The 24,350-nt window shown below is 35.1% G+C and overlaps 1 protein-coding gene across 9 annotated transcripts in view; it reads left to right on the top strand.

Annotated features, from left to right (window-relative positions):
- NBEA (neurobeachin) overlaps positions 1 to 24,350 on the top strand; it is a 678,493-nt gene that overhangs the window by 408,819 nt on the left and 245,324 nt on the right. The gene's annotated exons all lie outside the window — the stretch shown is intronic.

Here is a 24,350-nt window from a genome sequence, read left to right as displayed (position 1 = left end):
TCTCTTACATTTCTATTGCTGAGATTTCATATCTTTCATTAATTATGATTATATTTTCCTTTACTTCATAATACTAAATACTTTTAAAGTCCTTGTCTAATAATTCCCACTCCTGAATTATCTTGTGGTTGACATCATTGATTGCCTTTTTCCTCCAATGGTTCATATTTTTCTGACTCCTTTTAGCTTTTACTTACTGTATTCCAGAAACTGCAAATGTTATGTGACAGAGACTGGATTCTGATACATTCCTCCAAGGAGTGTCGATTCTTGTTTTAGCAGGCAGTTAACTAGGTTAGACACAAATTGTAAGCTCCATCACACGTATAGTGAGTTGTGGCTCAGATTTTTCTTCAGATTGTTTTTGTCTGTCCTACTCAAGTATGGCTCAAGATCCAGCAAGAGACTTGAATAGAATTTAAACATAGAATTTGCCATTCCCCTTCTCAGGCACTCTTTTCTGTGGTTCCCACTTTACTCTTCAGCATCCCTGTTTACCTCAACCTCCTTCCCCTTGTTTCTCTGTCCAGAAGTAGGCTTTCTATCAGAGTTTTAGTCACTTTGCACCATTGTCCTTACTGTAGCCGTCCTCAAGACAAACTCTCAAAAATGAATAACTATCCCTGTGTTGATCACTTCCTCGAGTTTTAATTCCCCTCCAAAATCATACTGCTTTTGTTTACCCTCTGTAGCTCTCAGGTTGTTATTTCTGCTTTGCTTAGATTTTATGGTGGTTATCTTTGGAATATTCAGTTTGTTAAGAGCTTACTCCCTAAACTAGAAGCAGAACTCCAGTTAGGAGTGATTTTTCATTTCTTTATTTTTCTCACCACTCCTCCAGGTACTCCAGTACCTCTTCCTCTGCCTCTGTATTATATCAGCTCATTCAGTTAGCCCTGTCTGTAAAATATATCTGTACTCTGACCTCCTCTTTCCAGTGCTGTCTACCACCATTGTCTCCATCTTGACTTCTCCAATATCCTCCTAATATGCTTCTTAGCTTCCACATAACCTTAAGCCATTTTTCTCTCACACAGCAGCCAGAGTGAGATCAAGTAGAAATCAGATCTTGTTACTATTCCTTTCATAAAACCTTCACGATCCCAAATCATCTTGTCCCTGCCTGTTTTCATAACATTTGATCCTGCTTTCTAAGCTTAAACCTCACTACCATGCACTTTGTTATTCAGACATATCAAGTTCATTTCCAGTGCCTTCTCAGCTGGCTCTCTCAATTGTCTAGAACCTTTTACCATCGGGTGGCTGCTGGACTCTTTTCATCACTGAGATACCAACTCACATGTTACTTTTCTTTTCTCATAGAGGCTTTCCCTAAACACATTGCATATAATACATCCAGTCATTTTCTGTCCCATAGCTAACCTGTGTTTTCTATGTAATTCCAATCATTATCCAAAGTGAAGTTTTGTTACTTTATTTAGATACTTATTGACTGTTTCACTACATGAGAATGTAAACTCCATGAGGGCAGAGACCTTTTCACTCTTGATCATTGTTGAATCCCTAGTTCTAGAAGTAGTGCCTATTTTAGAATAGGCGCTAAGTATTTATTCACTGAATATTGAACCTGCAGGTTGGACTGGTTGGTGTATGACTTCTGGAGCCTCCTTTCCATCTATGAAATCTGAGGTTATTACATATTTCATAGAACCATTGTAAGGCATAAATGATATGTTTAGAGAATATAATGTGGTCCCTGGGAGTCACACACACAAAAAAAGAGACATCTATTTTGCTTTATTTTTTTCAGAGCAAGAAAAATGATGTATTTTTAAAGGATTATAACACAACCTTCAGAAAGACTTTGAGGGGAAAGAACTTTAGAGTTCAGAATATTAAAGATAATCAAAAAACTTTATGCAGGCCTAGAGGCTGTGTGTAATCTGGCACAATCCTTCCTTCCTTCTCTTACCATTCAACCCATAGTAACCTTTCTTTTTCTGTATTTTACCATTTCTGGTCTGAATTTCTAGTCTAGAAGTTTCCCTGGGAATATTCAAATGGAAATCAAACTATGGGATGATGAGGCAATCACAATTCTTGCTGACCCAAAATTACTTTATCTATTTATTCACTCATTTATGGAACATTCCAATATAGGAAAAAAGGGAAAAAAACAGCTAAGAAACCATTATTAGAGTTGGACACTTTTGGGATTACTCTTTTTCAGTGTGGCTGTATCTTTGGGTCAGCACCTCTCCTCTCCTTGTTCACCTGGTATATCCCTCTTTATCCTTTGAAGGCTTATTTCTACCATCATCTCTCCTTGATCTCTCCAGCAGAGTTCGTAAGTCTCTTCTGCCTTTATTCAAGCATCAATTCCACATTACATTGTAATTGTGTATATCTTTGTCCTCCTCATACAAAACTCTAAGCTTCTTAAGTAGAAAATACTCCTTACTAACCTTTGTTCCTTTGTTCCCAAACACAGTTACTAGAGCATAGTAGTCACTCAAAACAGGCACTGTAACAAGCACTATTTCTAAGCACCAGCTATGCAGCAGTGATCAAAACAGAAAAGGTCTTTGCCCTCTTGAGCAAGGGGGAAGTTGCATGAATGAGCTAACATAGCCACTGGCTCATAGTACATATTTTTAAAGGAGGAAACACCATATCACTGACAACATTCCAAAGTATGATCCAAGAGATGTCGGTGAGGGTTACTTGAGTCAACTGTCACATGGTCATATGAGTTTGGGATGTTGATTTGGGATCTTGAATTAAAGAAAATTACACAGTTTTGTTTAATGCAGACTTCCATTTATGCAGAAAACTCATCACTAGAGCCCCCCCAAACATCTCGGTTAATTAGATCTTTCTATATAGGACAATATTGTAAAATATTTATTAACGGTCTCTGTCTCAAACTTGAGACAGTTATAAAAGAAAAGTTTCTTGGTATTTTGCAAAGAGTTACTGTCTTCTTTAAATAATTGCTTTAGAGAGAATATGCTTTTCGGGAAGACAGAGGTCATTTATTATCAGCTAAATGGTACAACATTTTATCCTCATTATTTATATTTATATTCAAAAAAACTACTGTTAAAGATCAAACAACTGATATGGATTGGTGAATTGTAAACTGTGTGCTGAGTTTTCTAGTCATATTTTTATGTTGTGTTTTCAACATATAAGCTGCTCTTATGTAAATGAAGAAATATAAAATTGAGTAATACTGAGTAGCATTGATCCATCTGTAATTATAGGATGTGGGGATGTGGATATGTATATAGCAAACCTTATTTTATAACATGTCCAAATTATTAAATTCACATGAACTATTTAAATTTTGAAAATTGAGTCAAAATAAATAAAAGTAAAATGTTATGCAAGAAAGTTATCCAAATTTGGATACCTGTCTACTCAGTCAGTGGAGCTTGTGATTCTTGATCTTGGGATTGTGAATTTGAGCCCCATGTTGGGTATAGAGATTTTTTAAAAATAAAATCTTAGAAAAAGAAAGGAAATTTATCTAAAACAAGGAGTTTAAAGCTATTCCAAAAGTGAATAAGAAAGCATTTCAATTATTCCACTTTAATAATAAATGTATTTATTTATTTTTAAAGGTTTTTTTTTTTACATTTATTTATTTTTTAAAAAGTGCACATGCACGTGGGCAGGGAAGGAACAGAGGGAGAGGGACACAGAGGAATTTGACTCTGTGCTGACAGCAGAGAGCCCAATGTGGGGCTCAAACCACCCAAGTGTCCCATTAATAAATTTAAATATAATTGTAATAAATGAAGCATGAATATTGAGGTGAATATTTAAATACCCTTAACTTATATAAGCACATGAATTATGCTACCCCTTAGAAAAACATTGTATACCTGAACACTAAAAATGAATTCAAAATTAAGTGTTATATTTAAATACCAGTTTGAAAATAATTTAAAAATTATTCCTCTATTGTAAATACAGTTTTTCAAAATATTATCTACATTAATGAGAATTAGATTAAATGTAATGAAAAGTTTGCCTTATGAGTACTTACCTAGTGGAGTGGTTTTTTTTTTTTTTGTCTATTATTATAAGACTCTCAGTGTGACAAATAAATATCAGGGAGGAGCGCCTGGGTGGCTCATTCAGCTAGGCATCCAACTCTTGGTTTGGGCCCAGGTCAGATCTCAAGGTTAATGGGTTCAAGCCCTGTGTCAGGCTCCACATTATCAGGGCTTGGGATTCTCTCTCCCTCTCCCCCTCTCTCTCTGCCCCTCCCCAACACATGCTCTCTCTCTCTCTCTCTTAAAAAAAAATATATATATATATATATATGTATATATATACATATATATACACATATGTATATACACATATATATATATACATATATATATACATATATATACATACACACATATGTATGTATATATACATATATCAGATAAAATTGCTTTTAAAAATGGTTTTAGGGGCGCCTGAGTGGCTCAGTCAGTTGGGTGTCCAACTTCGGCTCAGGTCATGATCTCATAGTTCGGGGGTTCAAGCCCCCACATCAAGCTCCGTGCTGACAGCTCAGAGCCTGGAGCCCGTTTCAGATTCTATGACTTCTCTCTCTCTGCTCCTACCCCACTCATACTCTGTCTCTCAAAAATAAATAAATAAATAAATATAAATAAATAAATAAATGCTCTGTCTCTCCAAAATAAATATTTTTTTAATTTTAAATATAAAATAAAAATGGTTTTATATTTTTAAGGATCAATATTTGTAGGAAAAAAATCAAAGTGAGGGGGGTATAGGATTCGGTTGTTTTCTGAATGGACAAAATTAAGTGTCAACAAAGTTGAGAGCCTTTGTAAATAGAAAGTTAATTGTAAAACTAATAAGCATACTTTTTCAATTAGTTTTGAAAGTATATTGTCAGATAGTTTTTTTTGAATGCTAACATTTTTCTTTGGTGGGCTCATAAATACCAGAAAGAATCAAATATAAATGCACCAGCTTGCATCTGATTACTGAAATAATTGTGTAGCCTGAAGCAAACTTCACGGAGGCAGACTGAATTGTCACCATGTTCTTAATTTACTATGTTATGTTTTCCTATTTGGGTTAGATATGTTACTGGCAAATCATTCCCTCCTACAAAGTGATGATAAGCTACTAAGAAAGTGGTATTTTTAGTGCCATTATCAGAAGTTTAATAACTAATCCCATTCCACTTAATGCGCACCGGTGGAAAAGCCTAATAGACCATATATGGATGGTTCTGTTAAAATTCTTGAGCATGGTTAGTAATTACTAGCTTTGCTCTACCTTTTAAGATTTGTCTCTGTCATAATTTGGTTTTAAAAGTTAAATCTAATTTTTATCACAAGACAACGCCATGAGAGAAAAATCAAATTAACAAATATTATTACATACCTATTATTTGCAAACACTGCTCGAAATCTGTGGGGTTACAAAGCTGCATAAAACAAACGTCTCGATCTCTTGTTTATAGTCTACTAAGAGAGTCAAGGTGTACGTGCATGAGGTATTAAATGAAAAGTTGAGATCCACCAAAATACAATAATTTGTTTAATTACCAAATTTACAAGCAAGGATATTTAGAGAGAAGAATGGCAGGTGACCAAAATAAACATAGAAGCATAGCAAAGAATAATACACAACTCATTGCTAATTGGATAAGCATCGATATTTTAATGAGAGGAATAGCACAAGTTTGAAGGACAGTGTGAAGAGAATAGAGATTCTAAATGTGGTAGGGGTGATGAAATTGGAAAGAGTTTCACTCTGTGACCCTGCCAAGAAGGATAAAAGAATTTACTTCTGTATGTATGTCACCTCAATTAAATGTTGCATTTAAAACTATTAGACCTTAAAAATATATATCTGAATTTCTGGAAACTTATTGTTGTAGTTTAATAGAAATGGAAACCTAAGCACACTTAGTTTGTTTACCAGCTGATATAATTGTTATTTATTGGTAGACTTTTAGCAAGCACTGGGTGAAGAACTATTAATAACTATATAGATAAGTTAGTAACTCATATAGAGAAGAAAACTAATACTCAGACAAGTTGTCATTCACCTAACAAGTGGCAGGGCTGGGATTTGAACCTGTTTCTATCTATTCTTCCCCCTATTGCCACCTCTTGCTTATATGTACCATGCACTGAGTTCAATGCTTCACTTGCCTTCCTTGTGACAATTCTATCGAGTAAGTTTTATTTATCCTCATTTTATAAATGAAGGAACTGAGGTTTGGAGAATGTAATAGCATCATAAACGTAAATAAATAATCTTACATAATACCAGACTTGTAACTGTTATATAACCAATAGGACCCCTTTTATATTTTACAGGACTTAGAAAATATTTATTTGGCAATAACAAATGCAATTTTAAAGATAATTGAAAATTATACAACTTAGTATGAGGATATTCCTCAAACTTAAGTAAATCCTTTTCTATGTGGTTTCTTATGGTGATCAATTTCTGAAGTCTTATGGGAAGAATTTTTAATTATAATTTCTAAAATACTTAAGCCTATTCACCACAGCAGTAATTATTAGGATGGCAGAAAATCTCCTTTCTTCAAGCACGGCAATTGCTGTCCAGAATTAGATGTTCACAAGTAATTTTACAATTTTCTCAATAAAGATTAAGGTAGTTATTTCTGTCCTAAGATTGCTTTAAGTGGAGAGTCTAGCTCTACTAGAAGAGGGAAAGAAAAGGAGTCTATAAACTCTAAAAAGCTTTGAATGCCATTGCTCCCCCTCTCCCCGCAAAAAGGCTGAGTCAGAAGAATGGTTGGTTCAAGATGAAAAAACAAAGAATGAAAATGCAATTAAACATGTGCTAATCATGTGCTCATTGAATGAAGGTCTTTTCTTCTTCTTTTTGGAAACGACTTCTCTGCTCTACTCTCCAGCTCTGCCTCCTTGTTTAATTGTTCATAATATTGGAGCCACTCCCCCCCCCCCACATTAATAAATTATATCAAATTGTCCCTTAAACCGTTTCACCATTAAAACCCATCCCTACCAAATATTTTATGGAGGGTCACACCTAGTGACCTCCTTAAGAAACCACCTTTATGGGAACTGAGACGACAGTGCTCCAGTGGGGCAGCTCTTCCTCTTTAGCTGCAGATTAAGGGAAGCTCAGGCATCAACTCTACAGCCCTGTCTGGATATTCAACTCCTCATTGCGTTTCTCTTCTTCTTGTTGAGACAATATACAACCATTGTAAACAAATATTTTGTGGGAATCGAGCACAATTTCCTGGGCAACACACTTAAAATAGCTGTTCTTGCGTTATGATAACATATAGGACCTGACCAGATGCTTACAGGCTTATTCTCATCTATCATTTTCACATTGAAAACTATCCCTTAAAGGCTGTAAAACCACTTTATTCCTTATGATACCAGGAAACCAGGCTCTTGGGGAGTGATGGTACACCCACAAGGCAAAAGTAATCACCTAAATTTTTTTTTTGTCCTCAGAAAACTGCTTTCCCTGAAGAAAAGAAAAGAAAAAGCAAATTAAAGGATCAAATAAACTATCCAATACTCTATCAGGACTTTTCTTTCTGCAGTATTAAGAATAAGTAATATATTGGGGCGCCTGGGTGGCTCAGTTGGTTGAGTGTCCGACTTCACTCAGATCATAATCTCATGGTCTGTGAGTTCGAGCCCCACATCGGGCTCTGTGCTGACAGCTCAGAGCCTGGAGCCTGCTTCAGATTCTGGGTCTCCCTCTCTCCCTCTGCCCCTCCCCCACTCACTCTCTGTCCCTCTCTGTCTCTCAAAAATGAATAAATGTTTTAAAAAAATTTAAATAAGTAATATAAACCCTTTGATGGGATTATTTGGGAACAGAATAAAGATTTTTTTCTTGAATGGTTTGTTCACCCCTTTATCAAATAGGCATGCATCTACCTTCAAACTTGCAATATAACATATCCTCCTTTAAAATTACCAGATCGGGGGGCACCTGGATGGCTCAGTCAGTTAAGCATCTGACTTCAGCTCAGGTCATGATCTTGCAGTTCGTAAATTCAAACCCCACATTGGGCTCTGTACTGACCACTCAGAGTCTGGAGCTTGCTTTGGATTCTGTGTCTCCCTCTCTCTCTATCCCTCTCCTTCTCGTGCTCTGTCTCTCTTTCAAAAATAAACATTAAAAAATGTTTTTTAATAAAAAAATAAAATTACCAGATAACATTAACATGGCTTTTCAAAGTTCACTGTGAGTTCACTTTTTTATATAATGTAGTTTATGCTGAAAGGTTTTACTTTTCATGTTATGATGATATTATCATATGTAAACCCAATGATACTACTTTTTCCTCTTTCTGATAAAGTAAATTAGGATCAAAAGTAATGAGAAGTACAAAGGGTTGTCACTTCAGTAAACAGTACAGGGAAAAAAGAAGACGAAGAAGCTACAAATGGGGTGAGTCATCTAGAGAGAGCCACAGCATAAGCAAAAAGTTAGATGGGAACTTGGGTAAAAAATAAGAAACCCACATAGGAAACAGATTTTAGGCAAAAATGTTTCTTTTCTACCCACTTTCTTTTTCATGTCTTAGCTGTTTGATTAGATTGCTAATAAAAATATTCTCATTGTTAAGTATAGCTTGTACAGTCTAACGTACACTTTAGTAATTCTCATTATTTTTTCACCAGAACTTTCATTATAGTTAATTGGGAACCTTGCTTAATTCACATACATTCATCAATCACTGTCTCCCTCTTCTGTGAATCCAAAATGTTTCAGAGATTCTCAAGACTCATCTTTCATTGTAACTACTCCCCACTGATATGCATGGGAACAAACGATATAGCCAGAGGTTGGAATGCATCCCCAATGGTGTATTCGGCATCCTTGTTATGGGATCCTGTCTCTCCTTCCAGGTTCAGTAATCATGTGGAGAGGGAGCAAACTAGTCTGGCTGAAAAAGAATGGGCTCAAAACAGGGATTTGGCTTTCTGAACTTTGACTTTGCAGTGTCAGAATGTGAGAAGTGCACTTTTCAGAGACAGGAAGGGTGCATTTTTCAGGAGCATCACCGATTAATTTGTAATTTAAATGACCATATATAATATACAACCTGAGGTTAGAGAAGATGGAAGCACGTTAGAGAGAGAAGACTTTGGAAGAAGTGCTCAGTAATACATAGGAAAAAGAGTCAGAACAGTAAAAATGGCTTAAGATATATGTCGAATGTACGTGCAGATATATAATTTGGAGAAGAGGGCTTGCACACATACAGACATGCACTTACAGCATTGAGGTGATATATATCACTAGGAATTGACTAAACAGCCCACAAGGATGTTAAATAAAAGGCCAATGATTTTTCTTAGGGAGGAGAACAAAGGATGCCAATAAATGTAGACTTCTTTTTGCCAACATGTTTTATAATTATGTTTCATTAGCATACTCCCACCTGTGTACTTGTACATTCACTTAAGCAGCCAGTTGGTTTCCCTGTTTTTATTATTATATCTCATCTCTTTCCTTCCTAACACTTAAAAAAATTAACTATAGGTTTATTTGCTTATTTGCATTATGAGATAGATTGAAAGGTGCGTAAAGGCAGGAATCATGTTAGTCTATTCATCTGTGCACACCTAGTACTTCAGCCTGTGGCCCGGGTCATAGTAGGTGTCCACTAAATATTTGCTGACTATATGATGAGCATACACAATAAGCACACAGCATTCTGTGTATTTCATGGTTATTATTGTTCATTCATAACAATTAGTTCTGCTTATAGAGAAGCAGGAAACAGCTGTGCTGGTGCTTTCAGTGTAATAGCCTCAAGATAGTCCGTTTCCTCAGTTGCTTTCATTTATTTATTTATTTATTTATTTATTTATTTATTTATTTATTTATTTATGTTTATTTTTGAGAGAGAGAGGGAGGGAGGGAGAGAGAGCACGAGCAGGGGAGGGGCAGAGAGACAGAGAAGGAGACACAGAATCCAAAGCAGGCTCCAGGTTCTAAGCTGTCAGATCAGAGCCCAACTTGGGGCTCAGACTCACAAACTGCAAGATCATGACCTGAGCTGAAGTCAGATGCTTAACTGACTGAACCACCCAGATGCCCCATATATATATATATATAGTATATATATGTGTGTGTGTGTGTGTGTGTGTGTGTGTGTATTTTTTTTTTTTTTTTGAGAGAGAGAGAGAGAGAGGGAGGCAAAGAATCTGAAGCAGGCTCCAGGCTGCACAGAGCCCAACATGGGGCTCAAACTCACCTACTGAGATCGTGACCTGAGCCGAAGCTGGATGCTTAACCAGCTGAGCCACCCAGGCTCCCCTTCCTCAGTTGCTTTGTTTACAGTTTGAGGCAGGGGAGCATGAGTTAGGGAGTCAGCCATCCTGGGGGTGGGTTCTTTTCCTGTCACCTCCTGGTTGCTTCATGGTGGGCACATATTTAACTGTGCCTCCATTTCCTCATTTGTAAAATGGGTTAATAACAGTACTTATCTCAAACGGAATATATCAAACAGTGAAGAGTTTTACATATACATTGCTTAGAAAAGTGTCTGGAACACAGTAGGCTCACAGTAAAGGTTGGACCTTGAAAAAGTATTATTATTCTAGGAATTTACTCAATTGGGTTAGATTATACAACAGTGACGTATGACCTTCAGTTCAACCCAAGAGAAGTTTATTTCTCACTTACACTGCATGCCCAACATGGGTCTGCAGGGAAGCTCATTTCCTTGAGGTCACTCAGGGATGCAAAACGATGGAAATTCCATATCAGTGCATATTTTCTTGATTACTACAGTGGAGGGAAGGAAAAGTGGCAGATTGTTCATTGGCTCTTAAAACTTTTGTCTGGAAATGATTCACCTTTGCTAACGTTTTAAGTCACATAGATGTGCTTTATTTCAAAATGGTTGGAGAAGTATAATCTCCAGTCTGCCAGTTAATTTTAGTGTTTGTCTTTGATCTTGGTTAGATTAAAAGTCATGCACAGAAGTCCTGACCCTAGTAATTACCACCAATTCTTTAATAAAGTAGAAATTCAGATTCTCACTGTATTTGATGTGTACAGTTAGCAAAATATTCCTTTGTTCTTTTTGCTCTTATCTCTGTTCCATCGGGTAATTTTTGTTACCAAATACTAAGTAACCAATTAACAGTACAGTCATGCTCTGCCAGGTAAATTCAGTTTTCTCCCTAGCTTATGAAGGTGATCCATTCCTGGGAGGGCAGTAAGGAACTGTAGTATATTCTCATGAGCCTAAAATATAATTATTAAAAATTTTGTGGAGAAAAACTATGATTTCCTGAACTCTATTTATGCTAAAATAATACCAAATTTCATTTAATGAACACCATTACATTCACAGTAACATTAATATCATAATACAGCCTAACTGGTGATCTTCTCTTGATTAATTACTGGCTGTTTACCTACTCCTTTCCAGCACTTACGCGGCTTATAAAACCACACTCATGAACAAAACATACATATGGTACTCTATGTTTCTATACTCAGTCCTAAGAGGTAAAAACAAAATTACAGGACTAAAATAAATAAACAAATGGAAATAATACATACGATATCACATTCACCCTCCTAGCTGACAAATTAGAGGTATCAGGCATGACATTATCAATGCTAAAAACTCACAAGTCCAAACAGAACTTCAGCGCAGCGTGACCCCTCTGTATAACTTTGGTGATGCTTGTACAGCATCACATGCACATGTTCACCTGGACACCTGCTCTCCAACTGCAGGGAGTCTAAATCAGCCCTCCTTCATGAAAGACGTGTTTGTAAACCCAACTCAGGGCATTAAATGAATATTTTTGTTTATGGTATAGGAGAGTGGTCCAGATTCATTATACTGGAATTTGAAACGGAAGGAGTGATAGAGGAACAATTTAAAGACTCTGCGGTCTTGTATATTGATGAATTTCAGTGGTAAAACAGCGAAGAACATGCTAAGTGAGAATAAAAGGAAACCTAACTTAGGACATGGAAAATATACTTATCTAACGAGGTGTATCACACAGTACAATTTTTCATCCTGCTTGCAAATTATTAATAACAGTCATTTCTGGAGTTCTTCTTAAAAACTTAGTGCAGTGGTCTCTTGTTTTTCTGGAGTTGCTCACAGGTTGTAGAAGAATATAGCAAAGTATAGTACTTACACTGAAATTTTATTTTTTTTTTTTAGTTTCAATTTTTATAGAAGCATAGTTGGTATACATGTTACGTTAGTTTTGGGTGTACAACATAGAGATGCAAAAGGCCTGTACACTATGCTGTGCTCACCACAAGTGTCACTACCATCTGTCGTAAAACACTACTACAATACCATTAACTATATTCCCCAGGCTGTACCTTTTATCCCCATAACTTATTCATTTCATAACTGGAAGCCTGTATTTCCCACTCCCCTTCACTCATTTTGCCCCCATCCCCCTCCCCTCTGACAACCACCAGTTTATTCTCTGTATTTATGGGTCTCTTTTTGCTTTTTTGTTTGCTTGCTTATTTGTTTTTTAGATTCCACGTATAAATAAAATCACATGGCATTTGTCTTTCTCTGTTTGACTTATTTCACTTAACATAATGCCGTTTCGGTCCATGTTGTCACAAATGGCAAGCTCTCCTTTTTCTAGCTGAGTAATATTCTGTTATACATATATAATATATAAAGAATACATTCTGTATGATATATATTATATCCTCTTTATCCATTCATCTACCACTGGACACTTGGGTTGCTTCCTTATCTTGGCTATTGTAAACGCTGCAATAAACAGAGGGGTGCACATATTTTTTGAAACACTGTTTTCATTTTCTTTGGGTGAATACCCAGTAGTGGAATTACTGGGTCATATGGTATTTCTAATTTTTAATGTTTTGAGGAAATTCCATACTGTTTTCCATAGTGGCTGCACCAGTTAACTTTCCCACTGACAGCGCATGAGGGTTCCTTTTCCTCATTCCTCACATTGTCACCAACACCTGCTATTTCCTTTCTTTTTGATTACGGTCATTCTGACAGGTGTAAGGCGATCTCGTTGTGGTCTTGACATGCACTTCCTGATGGTTAGCAATGTTGGGCATCTTTACATTTGTGTTGGCAATCTGTATGTCTTTTTTGGAAAAATGTTCAGTTCCTCTGCTTATTTTTTAATCAGGTTATTTGTTTTATTGGTGTTGTGTTGTAGAAGTTCTTTATATATTTTGGTCAATATACCCTTTCTTGGATGTATCATTTGCAAATATCTTCTTCCATTCAGTAGGTTGCCTATTCGTTTTGTTAGTGGTTTCCTTTGCTATGTAAAAACCTTTTATTTTGGTGTAATCCTAATTATTTTTGTTTTTCTTTCCCTTGCCAGAGGAGACATAATGAGAAAAAAAATGTTGCTAGGCAGCTGTCAGAGAACTTACTGCTTGAGTTTTCTATAGTTTTTATGGTTTGAGGTCTCACATTTAGACCTTTAATCCAGTTTGAGTTTATTGTTGTTTATGGTATAGGAGAGTGGTCCAGATTCATTATACTGGAATTTGAAATGGAAGGAGCGATAGAGGAACGATTTAAAGACTCTGTGGTCTTGTATATTGATGAATTTCAGTGGTAAAACAGCGAAGAACATGCTAAGTGAGAATAAAAGGAAAGGAGTATATTTATCCATTTATTATATATGTTTTGCTACCAGAATATATCTTCAGCACCAAGAATATTACTAACAAGGGATAAGTGCTCAGTAAATATCCTTTTGAATGAAAACATTGAAGAAGGAAAGAAAGAAAGAAAGAAAGAAAGAAAGAAAGAAAGAAAGAAAGAAAGAAAGAAAGAAAGAAATAGTAGTTCATAAAAAAAACAGAGTGATGACCTAAGTTGGTAACCTGTCACAGACGCCAGATATAATGGTGCTAGAATATAGGACTTTTGGAGGCATAACATTCCGCCAACAAAAGGACCTCTAATGATTCTTGACTTGCTGGTAAATAGTATCAGAAAAAATGGGGACACAAGGAGAGAATAATTTATATACTCTTTAGCAATATTTCTAAGCATTTGGATCAGAAACAGTTTTGAGAAAAATTCTGTTAAAATTGTGGACCTCTTTTCCCAAAATACACATGTACATATCCCTCAAAATTTTGCATGCCATTTCAGGAGCTTTGTGGATGCAGAAAAGTCATCCATGGCTTAGTGATGAGTAAATTACCACATATTTCTTTATAAAAATGAGAACACTAGGGGCGCCTGGGTGGCTCAGTCGGTTGAGTGTCCGACTTCGGCTCAGGTCACGATCTCACAGTTCGTGGGTTCGAGCCCCACGTCAGGCTCTGTGCTGACAGCTCGGAGCCTGGAGTCTGCTTCAGATTCTGTATCTCCCTCTCTCTTTGCCCCTCCCCTGCTCATGCTCTCTCTCTCTCTATCAATAAATAAACATTAAAAAAAATTTTTTAATGGGAACACCAGATATAAGTCATGTAGGAAAGCAGATTTCAAAATTTTCAAGAAAAAAAGTGCAAGTCCCATGAAGAGAAATTCAGCAATAAAAACCTTTCAGTATTTGTAAGAAGTTTTAAAAACATAACTATGAAAATACAGTAGCAAAAATGCCAGCAAAAAAAGAAACCATTGTGAGTGAAAAACACATACCAAAAAAACAAAAAGGAAGAAGAAAAAGAAGAGGAACACAAGTGCAGAGGAACAACACAAAACTATGAGATAAACGTGAGACAGACCAAAACCCAGAGCGGAGGTGTAGTTGACAAAACTAACGTTAAGTCCTCCATCAGTTTCCATAGTGACGGAACCGGCTTCTTCCCCTGCTTTGACCTAACAATCCACTGTTGGTACAAAATACTGCTTTATCTTTCCTACAGAGAACAGTTTGCCCATTTGCTCAGCCTCTTCTGAGCATCTAGTTCCCCCTGTGCCTGGTCTTTGTCCTCTTCTCTACCCTCTGCCTCACCTCCACCTTCCGGGAACATGGTTTCTTCCAGATTATATAAAGCCAGGGCCATATGTGTGCTTTTTCTAGCCTCTTGCTGTATGAGTCTTGGACCAGTGTAATTTGCACATTTTCGGGGACCTAGGGTTCAGGGTTTTCAGACTCATCAGACGGGAACATCTATAAAATAAACCGGTGTATTTCTTGCTAGTGTTAACCATCTCTCAGTAAGTAATTACATTTTATGGAAAAAATAAATAAAATGAGGAAAAAGTCCCCTTTTCTACTAGGGTTGGAGAAGGGAAGGGAAAAAAGCACAGAGTGGTGAATAAGGTAGAAAACTCCTTCCTCCACTACAGTGGATTTGGAACAAGAAGTGGAAGATACTACTGGCACCCTTTCAAGTTCAAAGGCACAGTCTAGGTAAATGATACCCACTGGACTGGCCTGTTGTTGGAGACCAACAGTAACTTTAGAAGATGATCCAAGGAAAGCACAACTCTCCAATTCCTATTGTTATTTCATCTATACTCAGTGCCAGCACTATCTTTAAACTAAAAAGAGTAAAATAAGTAGGGTCTAAAAGGAACAGACAGTTGTTTAGAAGAGTTTATGTCTGTTCAAATATTGAAAACCCCAAATATGATTCAAGACTGACTCTCAGTACTGTAAAATAATTTCTATATAGATAATGGGAAAAATACCATAAGAACAAATCAGAAAACAAATATTCAAATTTTCCCAGTTTCCCCTGTCAAAAAAAATAAGAAGATGGATTTTAGATTTTTGAAACTACAGTTAAATATTTTTCATGGTTACTTATACCTAAATTTTTATATGAATCAAGAAGTGTATTATTGACTTGTTTAATTAACATAAGGATATTTTTTAGTCTAAAATGGTAAAGGAGAAACGTAATTTAAAATGGAACAAAACAGAAAATGCATTTGAAATGAACAGGAAATTAGATTTCAAGATTAACAATGGTGATTTTTTTAAATAGATATGACAGAATACAGTCTTTCACAATTTAAACTCGTTTGTGATATTAGAAGGAAGAATGACTTTCCATTGAGATGTAGCTTTTACTCTGTCATTTATTCTTTGAACTTGGTTAACAGGTGTTAGGCGCTTATGTGTTTGTCCAGTAGAGAAGGAAATAACTGTCAGTCAAAACTGGACATTAGTTTCCTGTGTGTCCTTTCCCTCCACAGAGAAAAGTGGTGCATTCCTTATAATTTGCTCCCAGTACCATCCTGGACCTCGCTTGTTCTATATGCAGTATTCTCTACCACAGGTGCCCATAAAAATAGCGGGTTGCTGGAGTATTGGTACGTGCTATACTTCCCCAATTGAAATAGATATTAACCCTAGGAATAAGGATCCAAGATTCTTCTTTATGTAGAGCTGTTTAGGGAACACAGATAGTGAAGGAAAAGTTTGTTTTTCATCATGAAGAGTAAATATAAAGGAGGTATAGGGTATTGAATTAATTTGTATAACTACATTATATTAGGAGATATATTTATGAGTATTAGGAAATTTTACATACATAATGAAGTCTCGGTATAGTGCAGACATTTTTAAAATTGAACTTTATTTTGAGATAATTGTAGATTCACATTCAGGTTAAGAACTAAGACAGATCTCATGTCCTTTTTATCCAGTTTCTGCCAATGGTAACATCTTGCAGAACTACAGTATAATATTACAACCAGGATACTGATACGGTCAAGATACAGAACATTTCCATTTTCACCAGGGTCCCTCATGTTGCTCTTTTATGGCAACACCCTCCCTCCTCCTGACTCTCCACACTGGTCTGTTCTCCAGTTCTATAATTTTGTCATTTCAAGAATGTTATGTAAATGGAATGATACTGTATGTAACCTTTGTAGATAGTTTTTTTCAATCAGCATAATTCCGTGAGGATTCATCCAGGTTGTTGTATGTATCAATAGTTTGTCTTACTTTACTGCTGAGTAGTATTCCATGGTATGGATGTGACCCAGTTGTTGAACCATTTTTACCTATTGAAGGACAACTGGGTTGTTTTCATTTTGGGGGTATTACAAATAAAGCTTTTATAAACATTTGTGTACATGTTTTCCTGTGAACATAAGTCTTCATTTCTGTAGGATAAATGCCCACGAATACAATGCTGGATCAAATGATAATTGCATGTTTAATTTTTAAGAAAACTGTTTTCTCTAGTGACTGTTCTATTTTACATTCTTGCCAGCAAATGAATGAGTGGTCCAGTTTCTCCATATTTTTACCAGCAGTTTCTGTCGTCACTTTGTTTTATTCTAGCAATTCTTATAGGCATATAATAATATCTCACGTGGTTTTAATTGGTCTGTCCCTAATGGATAGTGATATTGAATATCTTTTCATGTGTGTATTTGCCATCTGGTTGTCCTCTTCAGTGAAATGTCTCTTCGTGCCTTTTGACCATGATCTAATTGTATAGTTTGCTTTATTTTACTGTTAGGTTTTGGTAATTTTTCATATATTCTAGATTTTACTTCTTTATCAGATATGTGGTTGGCAAGTATCTTCACCCACTCTTTTCATCCTTTTGACAGGTTCTTTTGTAGAGCAAATGTTTTTTTTTAATTTCTGTATAATCCAGTTTATCAATTTTTCCTTCCCAGGCTTATGCTTCTGGTGTCAAATCTACAAACTCCTTACCTAGCCAATTACAAAGATTCTCTCCTTTTTTCCCTAATTTATTTTATAGTTTTACAATTATTTATGTTTCTGAGCCATTTTGAGTCAAATTTCTTAAAGACATGAGATTTAGGTCAGGGGTTTTTGTCTCTTGTTATTTTGTGGTTTATTTTTGGGAGGGAGGTTTGTTTTTTTGTGTTTGTTTTTTGTTTTTTTTTTTTCTTTTTGCCTCTGTATGTTCAATTGCTCCAGCAATTCAGTGGAAAGATATCTTTCCTCCATTGAATTACTTTTCTACCTTTGTCAAAATCAGCTGGGCATCTTTGCGTAGGTTTATTTATTGGTTCTCTATTCTGTTTGTCTAATCTATAGGTCTATTCCTTGCCAGTATCACATAGTCTTTAACTATTTAATGTCTTGAAGTCAAGTAGACTGGTTCCTCCCCCTTTAACCTTCTGTTATATAAGTTTTAGAACAATCTTTTTTAAATCTACTAAAACTCTTGCTGGAATTCTTAAAGGAATTATATTAAGCCTGTGTATCAATTTGGGGAGAATTGATACATTTACTATATTGAGTTTTCCAATCCATGAACATGGTATGGCTTTCCATTTTATTTAGGTATTATATTTCTTTCATCGTTACTGTGTAGTTTTCATTACACAAGTCCTGTACATGTTTTGTTACATTTGTAACTCTCTTTTTTTGTTAATTTAAATTGTGTTTTTATTTCAGTGTTCATGTGTTCATTGCTAGCATATAGAGATTACAATTGATATTTTTATGTTAATCTGTGACTTTGTTAAACCCAGGCATTACTTTCAGGGGGTTTTGATAGATGTTGTTTGATTTTCTACATAGAAAATAATGTTTTCTGCAAACAAAGACAGTTTATTTCTCTCTTTCCTATTCTGTATTCTTTTTTGCCTTTTTTGTTTGATTGCATTGGCTACAAATTCTAGTACTTTGTTTAATAAGAGGAGTGGGAGCAGATATTTTGTATTTTTCCCAGTTTTAGGGGGAAATCATTCATTCCTTCTTCTTTTAGTATAATTTAGCTATAGGATTTTTGTAGATGCTTTTATCAAGCTGAAGAAGTTGTCCTTTATTCCTGTTTTTCTGAAAATTTCTTTCATCATGGATGAATGTTGAATTTTATCAAATTCTTTTCTATATTGACTGATCATGTGATTTTTCTTCAGCCATTAATTTGGTGGATTATATTAATTAATTTTCAAACATTGAGCCAAACCAGCATTCCTGGAATAAACTTCAATTGTCATCATGTATAATTTTTATTATATATTGTGTAATTCTATTTGCTTGTATTTTATTTAGGATTTTTTGTCTGTATACATAAGCGATGTTGGTCTGTAGTATTCTTCTTTGTACTGTCTTTAGTTTTTATTTTGGTATTATACTAGCTATAATATTAGTTGAGAAAAGTTTCCTTCCCTATTTTCTAGGTGAAATCATGTATAACCAGGATCAGTTTTCTTTAAATGTTTGATAGAATTTTCCAGTAAAACCATGTAGGCCTGGAGATTCTTTTGGGAGAGTTTTTAAGTAATGTCTTAAATCTCCTTAATAGTTAATAATCTATTCATATTATCTATTTCATATTGAGTGAGTTATGGTAGTTTGTACTGTTTAAGAAATTTGCCCATTTTGTTAAAGCTGTCAAATTTATGTGTGTAGACTATTTTACAGCATTTACTGATTATGCTCTTGATGGCCTCAGGGTCTGTAACAATATATGCTGTTTCATTGCAGGTATTGGTAATCTTTCTCTTCTTTCTTTTTTCTTTGTCAGTTTTACTGGTATTAAGACTCAGCTGTTTGTTGTATTGATTTTCTTTGTTGTTTTTCTGTTTTGAATTTCATTGATTCTTACTTTCATCTTTACTATTTCCTTCTGCTTGCTTTGCTCTTATTTTTCTATTCTTAATGTTGGAATTTAGGGTATGGATTTGAGATATTTCATCTTTTCTAATGTATGTATTTGCACTATAAATTTTCCTATCATTACTGTTTTAGTGGGGTCCCACAAAGTTTGATAGTTTTATTGTAATTTTTATTCAATTCATTGTATTTTTTGTTTTCCCTTGAGAATTTTTTTTTTTTGACCCATAGGTTATTTAGAAGTGTGTTGTTTTAGTTTCCAAGTGTCTGAGGATTTTTTTTTTCTGTTGCCTTTCTGTTACTGATTTCTGTCTTTATTCCTTTTTTGTAGGAGAGTACACTATAGGATTTCAGTTTTCTAAATTTGTTGGATGTGTGCTGTGGCCCAGCATATGGTCTGTCTTGAACAACGTGTATTCCTCTGTTGTTGTTGCATGTTCTAAAAATGTTGGCTGATGGTGGTACTGTGTTCTTCTGTATCTTTGCTGATCTTCTAACTAGGTGTTCTATCAATTGCTGAAAAGAAGGGTGTATATACACACAATATAGCTCTGTATTTGTCATCTCCTTTCAGTTTATCAGTTTTTGCTTGACATATTTTCCTCCTCTATTGTTTGGTGCATACACATTTGGGATTGGTATCTAATTGGTAGATTGGCCTTTGTGTCATTAGATAAGGTCCTTCTTTATCTCTAGTAATTTTATTTTTTCTGGAGTATATGTTATATTAATATAGCCACTCCTGCTTTCCTTTGATTAGTGTTTGAATGATAGATCTTTTTTATTCTTTATTTTCCACTTGCCTGTATTATTATATTTGAAGTTGATTTCTTGCAGACAGCATTCTTTTTAAAGCACTATTATTTATTGTTTGTTTATTCTCCTTGTTTTCCATTGCTGTGTTTTGTTTTTCATGTCTTCTTGTGGGTTACTTGAACATTTCTTGGAATTCCATATTGATTTATCCATCATGTTTTTGAGTATATCTCTTTGTATAGATTTTTTAGTGGTTGTTTTAAGTATGACATTATGTATATGTATTTTATCAGAGTCTGCTGTGTTTTACCAGTCCAAATGAAGTACAGAATCTTTATTTCCTTTACATCCCTTTGCCCTCCCCCACTTATAATCTCTTTGTCTTAAATATTACCTCTACACATACTTAGAACCACATTGGACAGTGTTAAAATTTTTACTTCTATGATAAATCATAACTTAAAACACATATTTACTCATGTTTTGCTTATTATGTTCCTTCTTCCTTCCTGGTGTTCCAATGTTCCTTTTATTGCTTCCCTTGTGTTTATAAGACTGGTTATAGCCACTTTTTAGACTGGCTTTGATGGCAACAAATACTTTGTTTTCCTTCATCTGAAAAATCTTAATTTTTCATTCCTGGGTAGTATTTTCACTGGTTATAGGAATCTGAGTTGACAGTTCTTTTTTTTTTTTTTTCAGTACATAAAATATATTTGGCCATTTCTTCTGGCCACCGTAGCTTTTGATATAAAATATGCTGTCATTCTAATTGTTTTATACCTGTAGGTGAGATGTCATTTTTCTCTGGCTGCTTTGTAGGTTTTGCTTTGTCCTTTGTTTCAGAAGTTTAATCATGATTTGCCTTGGCATAAATTTCTTCAGATGTATGGAGTTCAGTCAGCTTCTTAAATCTGTACATCATGCTTTTTTTTTGCCAAATTTGAGAAATATTCAGCCATTATTTTTTCAGGGACTATTTCAGCCCTGCTCTCTTTCCTCTCTCCTTTCCAGAATTCCCATGACCCAAATATTTTGGATGTTATAATTCATAGATCCCTGAGGCTTTGTTCCTTTTTTTTTTCAGTCCATTTTCTCTGTTATTCAGATTGGGTAATATCTATTATTCTATCTGCCATTTAACTAAATCTTTCTTCTGTCCTTTCCATTCTGCTGTTAAGCCCATTCACTGAGCTTTTTATTTTGGTCATTTATTTGTCAGTTCTAAAATTTCTTTGGTACTTTTTATATCTTCTAATTTTTTGCTGAGTGAGACTTTTTGTTTCTTTCCTGAGGCTTTCTATTTTTTTTTATTTGTTTCAAGCATGTTCATGATTGCTCGGTGAAGCATTTTTTAAAAATCATACGTGGTTTAAAATCCTTGTCAGAAAATTCTAACATCCCTGTCATCTCAGTATTAGCATCTATTGGTGACATTTTACATTCTGTTTGAAATCTTCCAAATTCTTGATGTGACATGTAACTTTAGATTGAAAGACGATATTTTCTTATTATTCTTTGAGATATATTGTATCCTATTTAAACCTTTCGTTTTAGTTGACCCTCTCTGACATTCCTCCATTAGGAGAAATAGGGAAGCACTGCATCTTTCCTGCCAGGTGGAGGTAGAACTCCAGATTCCCCACCTGGATTCTACTGACGTCTAGAGAGTGAGGGAGGAGGCAGTGCCTCATTACTACTTGGTAGGGGCGGGAGTTCTAGCTAGTGAGGCTAGTGTGAGTGGCCTTATTGGTGTTGATCAGAGGCGAGAGTCCTGACTCTCTACTAGGCGTTCTCTGATACCACCCGAGTGAGGAGGGAGAAGAACATCTCATTACTGTTTGGCAGGGGGGGAAATCCAGGCCCTCCACATGGTTTCCGCTGACTTCTTGAGGGTGGTGTTCAGAGATGCAAGTCCTGGTTCCCTGTTGTCCTTCTCTGATACACCCCTGACTGAGGATGTTAGAGACTCAATCTCTTGATTGAGATTACATCTTGATTAGTAGACTTCCCACTTACTTTCTGGTGTGGGTAGAGTGGCGCTACTGTTTTTCTGTGGTGTTGAGCTAGAGTGCAATAGTTGTCTAAAAGTTTTCTCTTTTGCTGGGTTGCACCTTTCTTGGTTCTTTGGCTGGAGAAACCAGGCTTTTGTTGGGGACTTTTTTTTTTTTTGGTCTGTACCCATGGGTCTAATCTAGGTTGCTAGCCTCTTTGCCTTGAGGTCTAGGATATGTGAGGCAAAAAGACAACCCTGGCAACTCTACTAAATTTATTCTTTGGCCCTGGGGTCATTAGTCAGTCTGCCTTCTGCTTTCCAACTTTCACAGTCGTGTTATATTTGTTTTACATATAGTGTCCAAATTTTTTCAGTCATACCTACTAGGAGGAATAGAGAAAAATATGTCTATAGTTGGTAATTTGAGATAATATTAGATCTGTCTCTCCTGGGGAATTCAAAATTTGATTTTAACATGCTCTATTTTTTAATTTTTATTTATTTATTTTGGGAGAGACAGAAAGAGCTTGTGGGGGTAAGAGACAGAGAGAGAGGGAGAGAATCCCAAGAAGGCTCCATGCTGTCAGCACAGAGTCCAATACGATGTGGGGCTGCATCTCAGGAACCATGAGATCATGACCCAAGCCAAAATCACGAGTGGGACCCTTAACTGACTAAGCCAACCACACCCTAATTTTGACACACTCTTAAGGAAAATCTGTATAGCAAGTTTTTAGCAGGGTCTTCCTTAAACTACTACGATTAGTCTGTATTTGTAAGGATAGATACTGTCCTATTTTAAATTCACAGAGGTACTTGTAACCATTATTCTTTGGCAATCTTATTTTGAAAGAAAAATAAAGTTTTAATAATTATGATGTGTAGAAAAACAAGTGTATTCAAATATACTTCAAATGCTTATAATTTTAATATTCTCTTTATATATCCCTTACCTTGTTATATTCTTTAACAATTAAGTTGTGGAAAACAAAATTGGATAGCCACAAAATCCAAAATGTTTTTCAAAAGTGTATTACTATTCTCAATGACTACATGTCTATAGGTTTTCAAGGTGAAGAATTGGCATAATAAATTCATTGACTATTCAAAAACATAGTATGTCCTAGATATTGTACTAGAGATATAATGATGAGCAAAACATATACAGCTCCTGCTTTAATAAAATGTAGTATTCTTTTACAATAAAATAGCAAAATAAAAGTGAAATCAAATCTTCTATGAAAGCATTTTATGTGTTTTTATGAATAGTGCTGTTCAAGAACATTAGAATATTATCTCTTGAGTATATTACTCCAAATACTAGAGAGAGAGAAAAACAGACTTCTCAGACAGTGGCTTTTATCACCAATGGTTATTGAAATTGAATTGAAAACAAAAATTATATTGTGAAACATTCCATTGATATACAATGAACAGATTTCAGTAGTTTCTGAAATATCTCATGGATTTTTAATATTAGTTTAGAGCATAACATGGTTTAGACAATGTTACCCAGTGAAGGCCGTAATTGTTAATGGTTTATATTAGCTGAAAGCAGTAAAATCATCCAAGGACTCTGTTAGTGTTAGAATAATAATTTACCAAGACAATTACCACATACTGGAATTTTTTGCAGCTCTAATTCAGTATTATTAATAATGGATAAAATTGCACTTTTCTCAGGTTGCTGTGGGCAGCAGGGAATTATTTCAATGAATATTTCAGCACATTATTTTAATCATTGTTCCACCAAATCCAAGCAGGCAATATTTTATGGTTCTTAATTCAGTCTACTAAGAAACCATGGTCATTAAATTGCAAACTATTTGTAGTGAGGTCTATTCTGTGATTTACAAGCCTTGTTAAAGACAGTGTAAAAGAAGGAAAACTGTGCCATTAATACTTGTAATTTGATGCTGCATTTGTTACTGAACTCCCCATGATTAATGTTTTCAGTAGAAAGAAGAACATTGTAGAGAAAACAGAGCTGACTATTACAATGCTTAAAATATGAGAATGTTACTCTTTTAAGTTTTGGTCATTTGGACAGGAAATATGTATGTAAACACAATCGTAAAACATAAATATCTCAA

Source organism: Panthera pardus, unplaced genomic scaffold, assembly GCF_024362965.1.
Source record: "Panthera pardus isolate Hobbes unplaced genomic scaffold, ASM2436296v1 HiC_scaffold_1, whole genome shotgun sequence".
Taxonomy (NCBI): domain Eukaryota; kingdom Metazoa; phylum Chordata; class Mammalia; order Carnivora; family Felidae; genus Panthera; species Panthera pardus.
Note: the sequence above shows the minus strand (reverse complement) of the source record. Positions and strands in the feature narration are given on the sequence as shown.